Raw genomic sequence first — 20,661 nt, 5'->3', positions numbered from 1 at the left:
AATATTCCATCTCTTTGGGCTGCCGTAAGAAAAGACCATAGACTAGGCAGCTTAAATAACAGAAATGTATATTCTCAGTTCTGAAGGCTGGGCAGTCCCAGATGTGGGTGCTGGCCACCTCAGTTGCTGGGAAAGGCCCTCTTCCTGCTTTGCAGACAGCAGCCTTCTCATGTCCTCACATGAGCTCTGGTGTCTCTTCCGCTGCTTCTAAGAGCATTGCCCCTATTGGATTAGGTCCCTACTGTTGTCACCACATTTAACCTTAATTACCTCCTAAGGACCCTCTGTCCAAATACAGTCACATTGGGGATCCAGGTTCCAACATACGAGTTTTGGAGGGACACAGTTTAGTCCATAGCAGTCACCGCTAGGCAGTAGAGTCTTAAATAATCTTAATTTTCTTCTCTATACATTTCTGTACTTTCCAAACTTTCTGCAGTTATGGGTGCTGGGTGAAAAACACTTACAGATTCAATTTGTATGAGGGTAACGAGTAGTCAGATTCATAGCAACAGAAAATAGAATGGTGGTTGCCACAGGCTGGGGAGAAAGGAAAGGGGCAGGGGGTTATTTTTTAATAGGTATAGAGTTTCAGTTTTGCAAGATGAAAAGACTTCTGGAGCTAGATGGTGGTGATAGTTACACAACAATGTGAATTACTTAATGCCACTGAAATGTGCACTTAAAAATGGTTTCAGATGGTAAATTTTATGTCATGTGTATTTTATTACACACACAAAAACACATACAAATTCCCAGCCTCCCCAAATAAAACCTTCTGAGAAATACTCTTCAGAGTTAGACTGGGTTTAAATACCAGGTCTGTGTTTACTTGGTGGTTCTTTAACTTTAGTGGGCATCAGAATGACCTAAATGGCTTGTTTAACACCCCCTGAGTTCCTGACTGGTTAGCTCTGGGGTGAGCCTGAGAATTTGCATTTTTAACAAGCTTCCATGTGATTGAAAATCAGGCCTAGGACAAGTCTTGGTTTCCTTGTTAATAAAAATGGGTCTGTGAGCCAGTTGTGAGGGTTATGTGAGAGTACCTAAATCCAGAAGCTCTTAGCATCAGCTTTAGTTTACTTTTAGCAAATAGTTTGCTTGATTTTATTTTCAAATAATTTCCTTTTGGATTCTCCTCCCCCCATGAAATCGTGGTCATTTTACACCAACTTGAAAAAATAACTTATATTTAGAAATATATATTAAAGTCTTTAAATATGTCATAGACCATGTAATATTAACTTTGTTTCTTAGAAGATTAAGATTATTTCAGTCCAGTGGCTAGACTATAGAGTTATCTTTGGAACCGATTTTTGATAGTCAACTTTTTTCCTTTTCCAAATTAAATCTGTGTATGTATGTGGGTGGGCATATTCTGGTAAAAATAAGAGTCATAGCAACTCTCTTTACCTCTCTCCCATAAAAAATATTCCACAAACAAAATCTTTGAGAAATCTTATGTAAATAATTAGTGTAAATAGTATTCGTACTTCTTCAACTATTCTTAAATCTTCTTAAAGATTTCCACCTTGTGGCTATCCATAAGGACTAATAAGGGGGAAATGAACCTCTAGGCCATTGTTTTTCCTAAATTAAGTTCTATGGGAGTGTCTAGATCTGAACTGTCCAATATGGTGGCAACCGCCTCATGACTATTTAGCACTTGAAATGTGGCTCGCGCGAGTTGTGATGTGCTTGAAGTGTAAAGTCCACACCAAATTTTGAAGACTTTGTATGAAAAAAAAGAATGTCAGTATCTCATTAATTTTATATTAGTTAAATGTTTAAATTATTATCTAAATAAATGCTAAATAAAATTTTTTTTTAAATTTAGTCCAGAATATTTCTTGGATATCCTGGACTAAATAAAATATACTAAAATTAATTACACTCAAAAAATTTGGCTACTGGAAAGTTTTAAATTACAAATGTGATTCTTACTTATGAGTTCATATAGGATGACAACTGTGCTACTCAGAACATCTGGAAGTTAACAGGTGTTGGGAATGGAGTGGAGTTAAAGGTGGGTAGAAAGGAGGGTTATGTGGCAGAGTCAGTGTGGGAAACAATGAGTTTTAAAAAGCAAGAGGTCTGATATGCATTACGAATTACTAAGGAGGGTACATAATATGTAGCATTTCCTAAAGTTGTTTCATTATGGAACCTCTGCCATCCTTACCCCTAAGGTCTTATGTGGAAAAGACTATAAAATGCTATAGTAAGCCACAGTGTTCCCAGAGCTCCTTTCTACAAGTCAGTGCTGATATATTTCTCCCTACTTATGCATACCTTTTTAAAGTGATAGATTTAAAATAATATATTTATGATAAGTTGATTAAAATTTTTAGAATTTTAATTGATGGAGGAGTGAGGATTTTGCTGTGGGAGAAAGTGTTTTAAGATTCTCACTTGCCATCTTTTGACATGAGAAGCATTTACGGAAATCAGACCTTCCAAAACTCATAATGTTTTTACCCGCAGAGATGAGAAGCAGCAGGGGCTTAGGAATTACAAATTTGAGTTCAAACCTCTGTTTTGCTACTTACAAACTACAATGTTGAGCAAGTGTCTTCCATTCTCTATAAAAACGGGGGTAATAATACACACCTGGCAGGAGTGTGTTAGAAGGATTAGAACTGTGCTGGCAGAGGGAAGACAGTAAATGTTAGCTGCTGTTACAATTTTTATCACCGCATGTGTCTTGGTATTCAGTTAATAGTAAAAGGGAATTAATATGACTAAGTCTCTATACTAGCATATGTTTATTTTCATGCACGTTAATAATGCTTTCTCCAGTTTGGAAAATTATTTCAGATATAGGTGTCTTGTCTTTCCAGTAACATAGTCAGCTGATTGAAAGCTGGGACACATTATATACTAATGTGGAATTTTTTTTTTTTTTGCGTGTATTTCTTTAATCCTTTACACTGCCTCTCCAGCACGGGCTTCTTTTAATTAAAAAATAATCATTAAATTGAGTCTTTGTTATCATTATGATAAATTGTAATGGTACTGCTTAATATATCATGTTATTTTAGTGTGATTTCTTAAAGGAAAAAATATGTTAAGAGAAGTATTAACAGAAGTTACAAGCTATCATTATAAGGTTAAGAAAAAGTTAAATAATGACAAACCTTCATAGAAAAATAATTTTACTGAGGTTAAATCTAAGAACTTAAATATTTAAAGAGAAATAAGATTTCTTAAGAAAAGATCATAAAGACATAACAAAGCAAGAAAATACTATTCTGTTTTGTGCAAAAGGATGATATTAAGTAACGGTTGTAGTATTTTAAATGACCCAGAAGTGATATAAGACAGTGTCAACCTAAATGAAAAGTCTTTATCTCTTTCCTAAGGAAAAGGCTGTGTTGTAGGTACAGATCTCTCAGAAGACTGGACTGTTTTCTAAATCAATTACAGTTTCCCCTAATACCGTTCAGTTCTGGCACATGTGACTGCCACCTTCAGAATGATGTGGTTTTAACTTTAAAAAAAAAATTAATCATGCTGAATTGCTCTTTAAAAGAAATTTAAAGTTTTATTCTTTGACCACTGGAGGCTGTTTTTAAGTTACTTGACTCTTGTAAGAGAGTTCAATAATCTATAGCAGGATAGCCCAGAAGTGAGTATAGAAAAAAGTGTTAATTTAGATGTCTATTCAATTCCAAGCATTTACATAAAAACTAGAAAATTTGTGATTTATGTGACTGTTTTCCACTTTTGATTTTTGAGAGAATAAAGATGTGAATGTTGGCTAAGTTTTCCAAATTGCATGTTTATCACATGAAATTTGCCTTTGTATCTCATCTTGAAATTTTTGAATGGCTTTTCTACTGCAGTCTCAGGCATTTCAAATTATAAAATACATTTCTGTTGCTCTCTACTGAGCTTACAGAAAATTAGCGTGCTTGACCTTCCTCGCTCAGGGAATTCTTTGATAATTTTGGTGATACCGAAGAGTGTCATTTCTGCACTGATGAAATTGATAGCTTGCTGCTACCATCTGGCATCTGGCAGTGCCTTCAACTTCTTTGCACTGCAAAAAAAGAGCATCAAAACAGTGTATAGAAATGGCCATTGTGTGCTTAGTAAATATAACAGTATCTTGTGAATTATATTTAGATGTTTAGAATTCCATTGTGTTTGTTCCTGGATTGAGTTTATATATTTCACATGTTGAACAACTGCCCTGGACCCTAACAGTACAAGGGTTCTATGGACTGACCCCACTAAAGGACCCGAGGATAGAATTGGGGGAAAGAGGACACATGAACATGGATGCAAAAAAAAATTTCAGGTTACTTTCACTAGACTCCAACTGAAATTTATCGTTTCCTAAATCTGCAAATGGGGGCAACAAATTTCAGTAGTACTAACAGTGCCTGGGAGTTTGTCACCAGTAGAAATATCTCTATCACATTATATTTGAAGATATCTTGAAAATTTCCTATTTTCCAAGTGGTAATAGTTACTAGACTCACCACTAAATCTTGTTTATTAATGCATTGATGAAGAATCACATACGTAATTGTATTACAATTTTTAAATACTTTATAATTGTATTTCAAAAAATCCTAAGTATATTATACATCTTGAAATATTACTGAGATGGAATCCATTGGCCTCACCAGACAGCCAAAAGGCACACAAAGGGTTAAGAACTCTCCTCTTTCCTTTGGGGGATTTCTTCCTACAGCCTCATCTGGTGCCTGTTGGTAGTTGTGGGTGATCTACCTCAACTTTTCACTCTTTTTTTTTTTTTAATAAATACCTGTACTGTTTTCCATCCAAGAATAGGAGTCCGCAGATGCAGAGTGCTGACTGTATGCATTGTTCTACGCCATTTTTTATAAAGGACTTGAACATCCATGGATTTTGGTATCTGTGATGGGGTTCTAGAGCCAATCCCCTGTGGATACCAAAGGGTAACTTAAGTTTTGAGGGAGTCAAAAGTTATTCATGGTTTTTGACTGCGCAGGGAGTTGGTGCCCCAACCCCTGCATTGTTCAAGGATCAACCATAGTTATATTCAAACTAGCCCTTATGGTCTTTTTAGTAAGAATATTCATGGATGCTTTATTATTTTTTTTATTGTGGTAAAGTATACATAACATAAAATTTACCATTCTATCCATTTTAAGTACAGTTTGTGGCATGAAGTACATTCGTATTGTGTGATCATCATTACAGTTCTTTTCTAGAACTTGTTCATCTTCCCCAGCTGAAACTCAGTATTTTATGGTCTTTTGATAGAAATAACTATAAATATAAATTTCAGTTCACATGGTATTTCTTAGGGTTTGTAAAAGATTTCGCACTAGAAGTTTATGTCTATTAAGCCGAATTTAGAAAGGTGATATTGATTCAGCTTTAAAATATTTGAACAAACTGAAATCTTGCTTGGAGGAATATGCTACATACATATTTGTCCATATTCTTTTTTAATCTTTAAAAAAGTTCCTCTCATTTTCTCTTCCTCAAAAGATTGATTTTGTTTGCACATCATCCTTTCGTGTCTGCTTTTATAAAAGGGAATCCTCAGCATCTCTTCTTTGGTAATATTAACTTTGTAAAATGGAATTTTGTTAATACTGTTAGTTTTTTTGTAGAGCTTGTTTTTCTTGGAACATACCGTAAAACCAAAATATTTTGAATGTTATTCACTGACAGAGAGCAAAGAGAGTCAAGAGTTTGCATAATAACTTTAACAAGATTGCTAATACTTATGCTTAATAAAAGAAAAATATTTTGTTTATAATTATTGCCATTTCAAACGATTTCTTAAAGCAGTTCCATATACAGGGACAACAACATATACAAACTACACTAACACAGAGTAATGGTGTCCTATTATATTTGAGGAAATATAGAAAAATTTTAGACAGTTTTTATTTAATAGCTTAATTATTACCATACTGTATTTTCGTGAATTTTGTGACTGTGGAATGGGAATGCAATAGCAGTCTTTTTTACTATGTATAACTGATAAAGCCATTCTTTTTAAAAGTAGAAAAAGTCACTGGTAGGAGTTTTGCTTTTCATTTAAAATACTCTCTAAAAATAATCTCCTTTCTATTAGGAAAAACACAAATTACTTATATAAGTCTACATTTCATTTAATAAAATATATATTTTTCTGAATGAAACCAGAAATCTAAAAAGTGTTAGAACAGTTTTTGATTGATATTCAGGTCGTTTGTTTTTCTGGAGAGGATACAAGTAAGACTTATTTTTGGCTCTTCTGGTTTTTAATTCCTAGTCCTAAAATTTTTGCTAATGTGTTTTGGTTGTTACATGACCAAGTTTATCTTCGTGGGTTGTTAGTTTCAATGTTGACATTGCTTCCTTTTGTTAAATCAGTTTGTCATGGATACCGATCCTCTAAATGACTGATTATTTTTAGTGGAAGAAAGTAATAAATGTAACAATCAATTATTAAAACAAATTCACCTTTTATTTTGAAATATAATACAATAATTCTTTAATTGAAGTTTAGTATTGTAACTGAAGAGAACTGATGCATTTTTAATACATGTTATTCTATGTGCCAAGTATTGTGAGTTATTACAAAGACAGTTTTAATTTAATTTAACTTAGTGTTTAATAGCAGTCAAGATAGCAGCACTTTGTATCATTTCTCAGTTATATCCTGTGTATTGTTTTCCATCGTCATTAAAATGTTCAGCCTTTTATAAAACATAATAAAGAAATTATAAAAACATTTTGGCAGGGCATCTGTTTTTTCCTTTCTCATAGAGTTTTTTTTTTCTGTAAGGTCTATAATTGGTGCCCTCAAAACGCTGGATATGGCTATGCCAGAGACTCTGCAACTTTGATTTTTACATCTAAATCTTTTAATGAACACAACTATTATTAATATAATAAATTACTGTGCTAAATATTTGGGGACTCCAAGGAATTATATTTATAATCATACATAAAACCTTTATTTTAAAGAGGTTATTAAATAGTAAATGGATTATCGTGAAAAGATACAGTCTTTTGTCCTATGGATCTTTAAAAAATGACATTTCCTTAGGCCTCAGTGAGTTGAACCGTATGATCTGGAGCAGAGCTGAGGAATCAGTTGGCTTCTCATAGCTTTTTCTACACATCAGGAATGCCTGGCTAGATGCATAAGTGTCCAACATAAGACAGCGGATCCTGGACGTTGGACGACCAGCTCTGCATCACAAATCCTGTGCTTTATGATTGTGAAAAACAGCTCAAGTATAGTCTAGCTGCATACTTGCGGAAACTAAATAATAAGTACTTAGGAAAGTACTTTAGTTGAGTAAAATACATTTATTGGGCACATTTGTATCAGTCATTGCACTAAGCTCTGGTAACACAAAGATGGAAAGAAGCTGATTCAGTTTTCATGGAATTTGTAAGCTAATAAGGGAGTCAGAAAAACAAAATTTTGTCATCCATGTGTCCTGCTAGTATAATGTAAGACATACTCTAGGGATGCAAATAAGTGAACAATTAATTTTGCGTAGGAATTTTTTAAAAATTAAGTAGCATTTTACCCAAAGCCTGAAAAGTTAGGCATTGTCAGTTGACCACTTGGAGGTGGACTGAAGGTCTCTTGTCTTCTAAGTAGATGGACAAGTGCAAAGCCAAAGAATTGAATAAGTGGTATAATAAGTTTTGGGGAAATCAAATGGTCAAAATAGCAAAGAGCCAAGGGTACTTACAGGGAAGGATGGGGTGGGTAGAGGTACAAAATGAGGCTAGAGCCTATTATAATGAGCCAGTATTATCTGTTCACTGATGCCAAAAAACCATACTGTCTAAAAGTTGCTTGGCTTTGGGATGGGAGAATTATTTATTCTCTAATCAGTACTTATAGCACACTTTATACTGTTTTTATTTAAATTTGGGCTCTGCTTTAGTTGGGAACCGAAGATAGGCATGATGAAGATCATACAGAGCAGTGTCTGATCAGTGTCAAAAGATATGGTTGTCGCTTTTAAAATTCTGGATAAGAGGATCTTTAAAGACAACCTAAGGTTGTCAAAGGATTCACAGAGGTAGATTCAAGCTAAGTTTTGAATAATGGATGGAATTTCAGTAGATGTAGAAGAGGAAGAAGAACATTTCAGGTAAGGAAATTGTCAAGGGCAGATGCTGGGAAACTGTGTTGTGTTTGGGGGTTGGGAGAGTGGCAGTTTGGCTAGAATCGGGGAATAGTGGGAAATAACTTTAGTTCATTGTACATGCTAGGTTTAAATATAATTATTTCCTACTTTAGAAATTTGGGCTCTGTAACTATGCGAGGTGATGGATATGTTAACCAACCTTATCGTGGTCATCATTTCGCAATATATACATATATCAAATCACATGTACATATCTTTCATAGGAATATAAAAAATAAGCATGCTTTCTTGGGAAACTGAAGTAGGTTTCAAGGAAAAGGGAATAAGTACCGTTTCCAAGGTGTGCCTGATCCTGTTGCAGGTTTTGCCATATTGTGCCCAACATATTGGAAAGGGTGATAGGTTCATTTTAAAAAGTGTTCATTGACCACAATGAGATATCACCTTATACCTGTTAGAATGGCTGTTATCAAATAGACAAGTGATGACTAGTGTTGGTGAAGATGAGAACAAAAGGGAATCCTAGCACACTGTTGATGGGAATATAAATTGGTACAGCCACTATGGAAAAGTCTGGAGGTTCCTCAGAAAATTAGAGTAGTAGAGCTACTATATGATTCAGCAATCCTTCTAAATACATATCCAAAGGAAATAAAATCGCTATCTCAAAGACATACCTACACCCCTGTGTTCATTGCAACATTATTCACACTAGCCAAGATATGGAAACAACTGTCAGTGGATGAATGGATAAAAAAAACTGTGATACACACACACACACACACACACACACACACACACACACACACACACACACACAGTGATTATTATTCAACCATAAAAGAAAATCCTGCCATTTGTGACATGGATAAACTTTGAGAGCATAAGCATAAGCTAAGTGAAAGAAGTAGACAAGGGTGGACAAATACTGTACGATCTCACTTATATGTGGAATCTAAAGAAGTTGAACTTGTGGAAACAGAATAAATTGGTGGTTACCAGATGCTATGGGGTGGGTGGGGGAAATGGGGAGATGTTGGTCAAAGGGTACAAACTTTCAGTTATTAGACAAGGAAGTTCTAAGCATCTAATATATAATATGGTGGCTGTAGTTAACAATACTGTGTTATATACTTGAAGAGAGTAGATTTTAAATGTTCTTACCACAAAAGAAAAGAAAAGGTAACTATGTGAGGTGATAGATGTCTTAACCAACCTTATTATGGTCATCATTTCATAATATATACATATATTAAATCATCACATCGTGCACGTCAGATTTACACTATCTTATTTGTCAATTACATCTCAATAAAGCTGGGGTTAGAGAGAAAAAAAATGTGTTCACTGAGCTCCTGCTGTGTGCCCAGTGCTATTCTACATGTTGAGGTTCAAAATCGGTGAACAGACATAAACCTCTGCCCTGGTGGAACTGACATTCTAATATAAATATGACCAAATATAGTAAAGAGGGGAAAGAGAAGTAATTATTTGATGGGTAGGAGCAAAAAGAGACCGATACTGAAGGTGGTCGAGAGTGATGCATCCCCAAGTAAGATGTCACCTACAGCATTTTCCTTTAGTCAGATTACCAAGAAACCGAACCCTTCTCGTGAGTTTGGAGAGTTGGAAGCCTCAATTTGTGTCTCTGAGCCAACCAGAGGCCCTTGTTTACGGGTCCCATCTGACTGCAGCTGGGGCAGGTTCCCCAGTTTGCCTGAAATTTCTCAGTGTGCTATAACATGGGGGAACAGAGTGATCAACCCTAGGGGGTCAGAAAGAAAACCCCACAGTAGCCCCAGATTCCTGGTGAATCAGAATCTCTGGAGGGGGCAGATGGGAGACAGGATTCTACGTTTTTACTAACGAACTATACAGTCCATATTATTTTGAAGCAAATCCCAGACTTCACATTAGTTTATTTATACTTATTTTAGTATAGATCTCTAAAAAACACAAGTTCTTTTTAAAAATATAACCCCAATTTTATTATTACATCTAAACATTTTTTAACAGGATATAAGTCATCAGGAATTGCAAAATTTCAATGCCAATGGACTCAAGAAAATTATAACTTTCTGTGTCAGGCATAAGCTAGAATTATGTGAGTTTTTAATTATGCAAGGTCTTTGGAAACAATCTTTGTATACACTGCAGCTGCCCTATATTTAAACCCTGGATATTCAGTATTTATTATACCTGCTTATGTGCTATTTGCTGGGAATACGAAGATGAATATATAAAGATTCCTGTTTTTGAAAGTAACACTTTAATATTGTCTTATACTGTTGATTTTTAGATGATAGTCTATTAGTTACATTTATATTTGAAGTCACTTTTTTAGTTCGCTATAACAGAGCCATAATTAATAGTATAGCTCTTTCCCACTATGAGGTGGCAGTATGAGTGAGTGGGCAGTTCAGTGCATCTGCAGATGCCTCAGGCCTTTGTTAATTTCAGAGTTTTATCTCTTGAACCACTTCAGTTCAGAATTTAGATTTGGCAAAGACTTTGGGAACTGAACCAGCAATCTCTTTTGATTTTGATGCTCTCCTTTGTTTAGAGCTGGGGCCCACCCCTCCACCTAGCCTGGCACAAAATTGGCAATTGAGATTGAAGGAGGATGAACAAGAGAGGCCTGGAAATGTTTTCCCTAGAACCATCTTTGCATTAGTCAGACAGCATGTACACAGGTCTTCTGATAGTTGATTCTCATGGGATCTCAAGATTTTGAGGGGCCTTAGGCAAACATGTTAAGCAGATTTTTTTCATGAACCCTTAAATTTTTCAGTATGTATATTTCTGGACAATTTGAAAAATAGTGATCTGTATGGTTAATGGTTCTATAGTCAGTAAACTTAAGATCTTTAACACTATGTTGGAATTTTTCTTAAAGAAGTTTGATATATTTATCAAACAACATTTATCACTACATTAGTCCCCCCTTTTCTGAGGGGGTAAGTTCCAAGACCCTGAGGTGAAACTGTAGGTAGTATCAAAACCTATATATAATGTATTTTTTCCTGTAAATATACACTTTACAGCTAGTATTTGGCATGTCCAAATTGCCAGCATCACTACCCTTTTGCTTTGCGGCCGTTGTTAAGTAAAATAAGGGTTACTTGAGCACAAGCACTGCAATAGCGTGACAGTCAATTTGATAACCAAGACGGCTGCTAAGTGACTAATGGGTGGGGAAGCGTATACATCATTACTACACTGGACAAAGGGATGATTCACATCACAAGCCACGTGGAACAGGACAGCACGAGATTTCCTAATGACATCCAGAACTGCACACAGTTTAAAACTTATAAATTGTTTATTTCTGGATTTTTCCATTTAATATTTTCGTACTGAGGTTGCCTACATTAATAGTCAACTTTTTTGACTTTGAGGAATTTTTTAATTCCTGAATGTTTCTCCTAATAATGTTTCTTAGTCTTCTCCACCTTCTCTTCTTTGCTGCTAGAAGGCTCTAGTTGGTGACAAATGGATGAAGATGTTCTTAGTTGAATAATAACTGAAAAACTCAGAGTCCATCATGTTGAGTTTGACAGCTTCTTTTTATTGTAAATCAGTATAATTGTAAAGATATCGTCATGTTTTCCTTAGTAAACTGTCATTATTTCACAAAAAAGACCAGTGACTTCACCTGAAGAAGCTTGAGAACCCCTGCCAAAAACTGTAGCACTTCAAAACTGTAGTGTTGCATGTCTCTCTTCCAAAGGAAGTGAGTTTCTCAAAATCAGGAACCATGCCAGAGGTTTCATACAGTCTTGCAATTATAAAATGTAGCAGCACACACAATTAAAATATAGTAAAAGGAATAAATGAGAAGACTTCGTGTTCTAATTGACATAAACAGTTGACATGGGTAAGTGGCTATTTTATGGTATAACTTCTTGATCATGACACTGAATGGAGAATTGTTTGCTTAAACAAATAATTCACTTTTTGGCCTTGCTTTTACAGTCCTACAAAAACGTTAAAGGTATTCAAATTTATTATTACATTTTATGTCCTACTCACTTGATATTCCCAGCCCTTCATAGAGTACTTAGCACATAGTATGTGCCAAGTGTTTATTCTTTTTACCCACTGAACATCTTTATTAAAGATAGGTATTAAAGAAACAGCTTTCTCCATTTCCTAAATTATTCTTCATGGTAGAAAACAAAAAGGGGCATGGTATGAAACTACAATTTACTGTCCTCCCTTTCTCCTTTCTTCCCTCTTTCAGAATACTTGATCCTATAATCTGTGCTAATGAAATCATATAAACTATTCTTACCTCCTGAAGTGATTTTTTAGAAAACCTCACAAATGGCTCTAGGGCCAAGATGGAGTAACAGGGACTGGATTTACCTTCCTGCATAAAAAAAGTTTAAAGTTGTATAAAATATATTAAACAACGATTTTTAGACCTTGGATATCAGGCAGCACTGGACAATGACTCCTGAGAAATGGAAAACAGGTGAGCCCTATACTTTCTCCAGCTTACTGTCTGGAGAAAGTTTCCAGCCATAGCACAGGAAAGGGGAATCCAGATGGAGTCTGATAATCATCCTGAGTTAACCTGATGTGGCTGGGAGGTGAAAGTGACTAAACTAAAACTCATAGGGCAGAGTACCAGAGAGGAGAGAGCTACACAGAGAGAAAACCCTGGAGATCTTCACAGTGTCTTTCTTGAGTCTTCAACTGATGACTGATCGGTACATATGTGTGGGGAAACTAGCCAAGTCATAGTAAAAGACCACCTGAATCGAAACAGAACTTGGAGCTCACACAAGGCAGAGAGTAGTTTGTGTTCCCACCTGCAAGAGTGCAAAAACCCTTGTAATTCATGGGACTTCGAAGTACTAAGAAGGTATTACCTCAGTATAGAGTAAAATTAGCCCCGGGCTAAAGATTAACAAAGCTTAAAAGCAAACTTCAAGAGAATCAAACTATTTACAAGTAGCTTTATTGTGTCCTAGACAAAGTTCAAAAATCTTTATAGGGAAACAAAAATATATAGTACTTAAATTAACCATGTCTAATATCCAGTCAAAAATTACCAGGCGTGCAGAGAAGCAGGAAAATACCACCCATAATGAGGAGGGGGGAAAAAACCCAATCAGTAAAAACAGACCCAGAAATGATACAGATGATAGAATTAGTAGAGAAGGACGTTAAAATGTTATCACTATTTTTCATAAGTTCAAGATGATAGAGGAAAGATTTAATATATTAAAGAAATAGAAGATATAAAAAAGACCCAACTTCTAGAGATTAAAACTACAATGTTTGAAAATATATATATATTGGATGAGATTAATATCAAATTAGACACTGCAGAAGAAAAGATTAGTGTGCTTGAAGACAGCAGTAGCAGCTATCCTAAATGAAAAGCCAGAGAGATAAAAAGACTGAAAAAAAAAAAAAAAAGCTGCGGGACTTGAAGCAATCTAATCATATACATGTAATTAGGATCCTCGAAGGAAGGGTAAGGACACGAAACATATGAGGTAATGGCTGAAATTATTCTAAGTTGGAGGAAAATTATAAGCCTACAGATCCTAAAAGTTTGATGAACCCCAAGCACAAGAAGCATGAAGAAAACTATGCCAAGGCAATTCTGATCAAATTGCTTAAAACCAGTGATAGAGAACTCTTTAAAGCATCGGGGCGGGGGAAGGAATAAGATCTATTATGTACAATTGGATAAAGTAAGAATAACAGCATACTTCTCTTTGGAAATAATGCAAGCAAGAAATAATGTAGCAATATCTTTAAAGAACTGAAAGGAAAAAAAACCTCAAACTACAACTATATGCCCAGGGAAATGCATTTCAAAAATGAAGGCAAAATAAACACTTTTTAAAGACATACAAAAGAAGAAATAATTCATCACCTGCATTATAAAAATATTAAAGGAAAATGATACCAGATGAAAATCTGGATTTACTCAAAGGAATGAACGCACTAGAAATGGTAAATATGTGGATAAAAATAAAAGCAACTACAGCTCATTATTCCTTCAGTTAACTCATGCAAAGAATGCATGATTCTGGAGACAGCAACAATTCATAGTTCATGACTGCATAAAGTTTCTCAATTATTTCTCTGCTAACCTCAGTATTTTAAAAAGTTTTTTCAATTACAGTTGACATACAATATTAGTTTCAGGTGCAGCATAATGGTTAGACATTTAAATAATTTACAAAGTAATCCCCCTAATTAGTCTAGTACCCACCTGGTGCTATACTTAGTTGTTGTTATTGACAGCCTCATCATCCTTTAGAGGTAAATTTGTTTATAAATGATTGGAAAATTATGGCATGTACTGATGCTATACTAAATTAATACAAATAAAGCAAATGTCAGTAATTTTTCCTATATTTATAAGATAGCCTGTTCTTGGTGGTCTTTTAAAGTTTTAGCTTATTGGTCATTGTTTTTACTAGGTTGTATTTTTAGAAGAAGAAAAATAATAAAGAAACATGTAAGTGAGAGAACAAAAACATTTGTTACAGTAATCACATACCAAATTTCAGTTTGTGAAGTATTTGAAATCCTGTGTTATGACTTTAAAAGTTTTCTTCTACTGCCACTAGCTTATAATATCTTAAGTAGGTAGAATTGATTTGCTTAGCTAGCTTTCCTAAATTATCTGTTCTTGAAACCAATATATTTCTTGATATGAACACTCAGATTATTTACTCCTGTGTGGAAAAAAATTTTAAATAGACTGTCATTTTCCTTTATATGTCTACCTTTGAGGTCTTTGAGATCTTTCTGTGATTTTAATGAAAATCAAACTGCCTTTAAGATATTTCTTTCAAGATAGCTGATGTAGATTATTCTTGAGGCCACTAGACTGCTTTAAATTTTCTGAGTCCAGTTGACCCTTGGACAACATATGCTTGTAATACATGGATCCACTTATACACGGATTTTTTTCAGTAAATAGAGTTGACCCTCTGCTGAGTTTCACACCCATAGATTCAACCAATCACAGATTAAAATAATATTTTCAACCCACAATTGGGAAATGGATGCTGAGGGCCAACTGTATCCATTATTTTATGTCATTTTATGTAATGCTCAAGGTCTCGAGCATCCTTGGGTTTTGATATCCATGGGGGTTCTAGAACCAATCCCCCATGGATACTGAGGGATGACTTTAGTTAAATTTTGAGGGAGTCAAAGTTATATGCAGTTTTTCAACTGCTGGGGTAAGGGTCGGCACCCCTAACCCCCACATTATTTAAGGGGCCACTATATTTGGTATCTGGTATGCTTACCTAGAGTGAGCCTAACTTGAGGTTTTTCTGTTTCAAGGGTCTCCCCTCTCTCCTCTTTGTTTTAGGAATCGTATTTATTTATTTTTTAAAATAGACCTTACATACATGTTTTGCAACATTCAAAAGGTACAAAAGGACATATAAGTGAAGGGTATACCTTCCTCTGTTCCCAGCCACCCAGTTTCCACCCCAAAAGCCACTAGTGTTAATGGTTATTTGTGCTTCATTTCAGGATCTGAACATTTGTAAGCACATGTATGTATTCTCCTCTCCCTCACGTGTGGGTGTATAATGTACATAGTATCTGCAACTTTCTTTTTCTGTTGACCATGTATCTTTCCAAGTCAGTTTGTATAAAGCTGCCTCATTATTTTTAATGGCTTTATTGTATTCTACTATGTGAGTGAACCATAACTCGTTTAAGTCTCTCATTGACAGCTAGGGTTTTTAAAAATATTTTAAACTGAGATGTAATTTATATACCACAAAATTAAAGTGTACAGTTTAGTGGTTTAACTCCAGAATTTTTTTGTCACTGTTCAAAATCATCTTTTTATTTGATCATTTAACCCTTCTTCCCTCCTCTCCCCCCACCCACCCCTCACTCCAAGAATATAAGTTCTAAGAAAGCTGTGGTGTCTTCTCTGGCGTTTTGCAGATCCTGGCATGTAGAAGATACTCCATTGGAATTTGCCGTATGAATGAATTAGTCTCTTTCTGTATGAATGTGCCTTATTCTGCTTCCGTTGAAAGGATAACAAAGAGGGAGGACACGCCAGGCTCTAGGAAGTAGGTACTCTTGAGTGTGTACTCATTGGCTGTTTCAGATGTCTTTAGTGGATCTAATGCTCCTTCCTTGGCTCAGGCACAAAAGACTTCTGCTGGCTGGGGAAGAGGGAGTGTGTTCTAGGAATTGCAGCCCCTGGACACTTGAGCCTGGTGCGTCCTCCCATGGTCAGGCTTATCTAGTTAATCTGTCTGCCACAGACTCAGGAGGAGAGGGCTTTGAGTGAGCCTATGACTGTTCCCCAAGCTGATGACCTCATGGGCACCGTCCTCAAGAGACTCTCCTAGAGCCTCTTGGGAGCAGAGTGGACTAACTGGGAAGGAGCTGGGCCTATAGTCCCTCTGTAAGGTGGCAGGGTGCTCTTGGCCTAGGCAAGGTGTCCCTAACCCAGAGGGGCCTCCTAAGTCAGATGTGGATGGCTTTCCCACAGAACAAGAGGTAGGTCTTCATTGGAGAGGTGACAGGTCCTAGGTTGGGACTGGGGACTCTGGGCAGCACTGGAGGTGCTGCCAGGGAAAGCTGTTTCCCATGAGCACGTCAGTTTAGGAAGGTTAGGTGAGCTATGGGGATGGCTTTCTGATGGTGGGCCAGCTTCCCACCTGAACTGGTCTCTAGGTCTGTCTTAAGGCCCAGAATGTTGGGTCTGGCACTCTGGTCCCTGGGGTCTTCTGAGGGGGCCATTGCAGCTGCCACAGTGCCTGGCCCAGCACTGGCAAGAGGAGCGTTTTCTGCTGCCTCTTCCAGAATGTAGTCCCCAGAATATTTTAATCACCCCAAAAGAAACCCTGTACCCATGACATCTAGGTTTTTACAGTCTGGCTAAAACCAATAACGCTGCACTGGATATTCTTACATACATATCATTTCATGCATGTGTAAGGATGTCTGCAGAATAAATACCCAAAAGTAGCTTTGCCAAGTAAAATGATTTGTGCACTTAAATTTTTCAAAGATATTGCTAAATTGCCCTCTCTAGAGGTTATATGAGTTTACATACTCATTACTAAGGTGTAAAAATTCCTGTTTCCCCACTCTCTGACCAGCATAATTCTTTTTTTTAAGGCGAGGCAACCCTTGGTTGACCTCACAGATTGCAAGGACCTTGTCAGCTTACAATCCCTTATTTTTATTTTTTATTTTTTGTGCCTACAGCACCTGGTCTTCCTAGGTAGTCTCCCATCCAAGTACTAACCAGGCCTGACACTGCTTAGCTTCTGAGATCACATGAGTCAGGCTTGTTCAGGGTAGACCGTAGACCCGACCAGCATAATTCTTAACCAAACTTTATCTTTGCCATTTGACAGGAAATAGTATCTTGTAATTTAATTTTCAGTAGTCCTCTCATCCACAAGATATGTTCCAAAACACCCTAGTGGATGCCTGAAACCACAGATAGTATTAAACCCTGTAATACTGTTTTTTTTCCTTTATATACATAAACTTTATGGCTTCTCTTTGGGATATCCAAATTGCCAGCATCACTACTCTTGTGCTTTGGGGCCATTATTAAGTAAAATAAGGGCTGCTTGAACACAAGCACTGCAACATTGTGACAATCCATCTAATATCTGAAACAGCGCTAAGTGACTAATAGGCAGGTAGAATATACACAGTGTAGAGATACTGAACTAAGAGATGACTTATGTCCCTGATGAGATGGAGTACAACGGCGAGAGATTTCATCATGCTACTCAGTCAGAACAGCATACAATTTAAAACTTATGAATTGTTTATTCCTGGAATTTTCCATTTAATATTTTCAGACTGAGGTTGACCTCGGGTAACTGAAACCATAGAAAGTGAAACTATGGATAAAGGGGGACTACTGTATATTTTTCTTAGTCTAAGTTAAATCGATTATTTTTATTTCTTCAGGGGTTACTTGTCTTTCCTTTTTTTATGAATTAATTATTTATACCCCTTGATTTTCTGCAGAGTAGTTGATTTCTTTTTCTTATTTAAAGCAGCTCTTTATGTATCAGGGAGAATAGCCCTTAGTGACATGAGTTGGAAATATTTCTCCCACTTATTTGGGGGGGAGGGGTTAGTCTTTGACTTTGTTTATGGATTTTTTCTTTTATTATGCAGAATTTTTTAATTTTATGTCATCAGATTTGTCCGTCTTTTATGACTTCTTTGTCTTGTGACATACTTAGACTGTAAAAAAACAATTTCTCCCATGTGTTATTCTACTACTTTAAGGTTCTCCTCCCCCACTCCCACCCCCATTTAATTCTTAGATTTATCTGGAATTTACTTCTGTGTAGAATGTGAGGTATGAACCCACCTTCTTTTCTCCATATGGCTAACATCTCTTCCTCACTGATTTGAAATGTCACTTTTACACTGTGTTCTCTTGATTAAAGGTATTATTCAGTGTGTTTGTTGACTCAATTAAAAACAATTTTAAATATTAGCTTTAAATTTTTAAGAGTAGTAGTCAGGTGTCTGGGCCAGAGATTCTGAATTCTTGGGATGCCTGCCTATCAGGATTCTGTAAGAGCTACAGCCCCCTTCCCTCCATGACAGAGCCTACTTATGTAAGCTGCTGTTTCTGAGGGATATGTAACTTTCTTAAGTGTATTGGGCCAAGAAGTAGTTTTAACCACTGATGTAGGGATTATCCTTTAGAGGGAGATTCATGTATCCTATAGCCTTATAAAATTCACCTGTTGTCAGAGGTACATCTAGTGATTCCAGGGTTGTTACTTTAATGAGAAAAGAGCCTTAACAAGAGTCCAGAAGTAAAGAGAGAAACTTTCCAAAGAAAACTGAACTCTTCACTTTGGAATCATTAGTTTCTGATTCTCAGATTGTCTTCCCACTTTAGAACGGTAGTCAATTTGTACACCTTCACCTTTCTAAATTTACTTTTGTGGACCATATATCTTCCTGAGGAAAAGAACTACTGGATTAGGCTGTGTTTTGTCACTATGTAGATCTGGAAATAGAGGAATAAGAGTCACCTCTTTTAATTTGAAACTCTTTAAAGTCAGAAAAGTGGGCGGCCCTTTAAAAAGTAGAATTCTCAGGGTACGCCTGACTATAAAGGCTCATAGAGTTCTACCCAAGGCGAGTGAAAGGGGTAGGTCTATCTTGTAGGACTGATGCCACTGACTAGGGCGAGTATCCCCAAGAAGCGTTCTGTCAGGTCCAGTATTTGAGCAGCCCATTTGGTTTGGTAGAGGAAGATGTACAGTGGCTTTTAATTTCATCTACTATTGTAAGATTATTCTTTTATTTGGGCTACTCTCAAGGAGTAGCTTGTCACTTTGAACTTCGGGGTGGCAAATGTTCTCTGTGCTTGAAAGTCCCAGTGGCAGTGATTCTGGGTGGAGTGACCGTTGCTGACTTCCTTTCTCAGTTTGTTAATCCTTGGGCATCTCGTTTTCCTCTAGAGGAGCTAGGTACACGTATAAAGTAGTGAGGGTATAAAGAAGCTGAGATATAGTTGTGGAAGTGTTGTGTGGTTTGGTTGTTCTGTTTTTGTTTTTTGGTGTAGGCTATTTTTCACTTACATTTTTATTAATTAAAATTTCAGAGACCGTTAGACATTTTAAAAAATAAATTTGCAAAGGATACTGTGGAACTTCATTTAAATCAGCCGTCCCCAGCCTTTTTGGCACCAGAGACCAGTGCTCCTATGAGAATCTAATGCCTGATCTGAGGTGGAGCTGAGGCTGTGATACTAGCACTGAGGAGCTGGCTGGCCCGCTGCTCACCTCCTGCTATGTGGCCAAGTTCCTAATAGGCCACAGACAAGTACCGGTCTGCAGCCTGGGGGTTGGGGACCCTTGATTTAAATGGTCATGTTGAAGTAAAGAAATAATATACACTTTATAGGCTTAATTATACATTGTAATTGCCAAATTTAGTCCATGTGATTGTGATATCTGGGAGACAAGCCCATGGTACAATAATGAGCTATAACTAATACAGTTCTACCACATTAAATATCAGGGTTTAAGGAAAGCCCTTCACACAGATTTCTATATATCTCTTTAATGGCAGTATTCCTGTCTTTCCTTCCTGGGCCGTTTTCACTCCTCAAAAGTCACGTTATGTTAGTACATCATGCCAGCATGCCCTTAAGTAACTCTACCTCTGAGTCCTAAAAACAAATTTCGGTTAGCCAAGCTGCCCCTTTCACAGTTTTAGCCATTAAGTTTACCTTTGATAAGCTTTTCGCACTCTTTCTTCCTCCGATCTCATTTATCATTTCTCCTCTCCCCTCAAGTTCCACTCAAATGGATCGTAATCACCCAGATCATTAAGCAACTGAATGAATTCACCCCCCAATAGAAAGGTCCCACATCGCATGGTACTTACCCTTCCAGACCCTTCCTGAGGAAAGCATGTTTCCTTCCATGTGGCAGGAGTCTTTTTTTGTATCTGTTTGGTCTTGTGACTGATAGGATGGACAGTTTGGGGGAGCTAAAAAGGAGATGGCAGTTTTAACCGAGAAAAAGCGTTT

At 36.5% G+C, this 20,661-nt stretch overlaps 1 protein-coding gene and 1 long non-coding RNA gene across 3 annotated transcripts in view; one reads left to right on the top strand and one right to left on the bottom strand.

Annotated features, from left to right (window-relative positions):
- The window catches only part of BICRAL (BICRA like chromatin remodeling complex associated protein), a 93,774-nt gene that overhangs the window by 37,834 nt on the left and 35,279 nt on the right, over positions 1–20,661 (top strand). The window lies entirely within an intron of this gene.
- LOC120596207 (uncharacterized) lies at positions 2,948–20,604 on the bottom strand. The gene is made up of 3 exons (XR_005651107.1): positions 20,517–20,604; positions 4,778–4,915; positions 2,948–4,042 (listed from the first exon to the last, which is right to left on the bottom strand). It is a non-coding gene; the product is annotated as an uncharacterized LOC120596207 (long non-coding RNA).

The sequence above is a fragment of the Pteropus medius genome, unplaced genomic scaffold (genome assembly GCF_902729225.1).
Source record: "Pteropus medius unplaced genomic scaffold, Ma_sr-lr_union100, whole genome shotgun sequence".
In the NCBI taxonomy this organism is placed as follows: Eukaryota; Metazoa; Chordata; class Mammalia; order Chiroptera; family Pteropodidae; genus Pteropus; species Pteropus medius.
The sequence above is the reverse complement of the archived record's forward strand: the minus strand, read 5'-3'. Positions and strand labels throughout refer to the sequence as shown.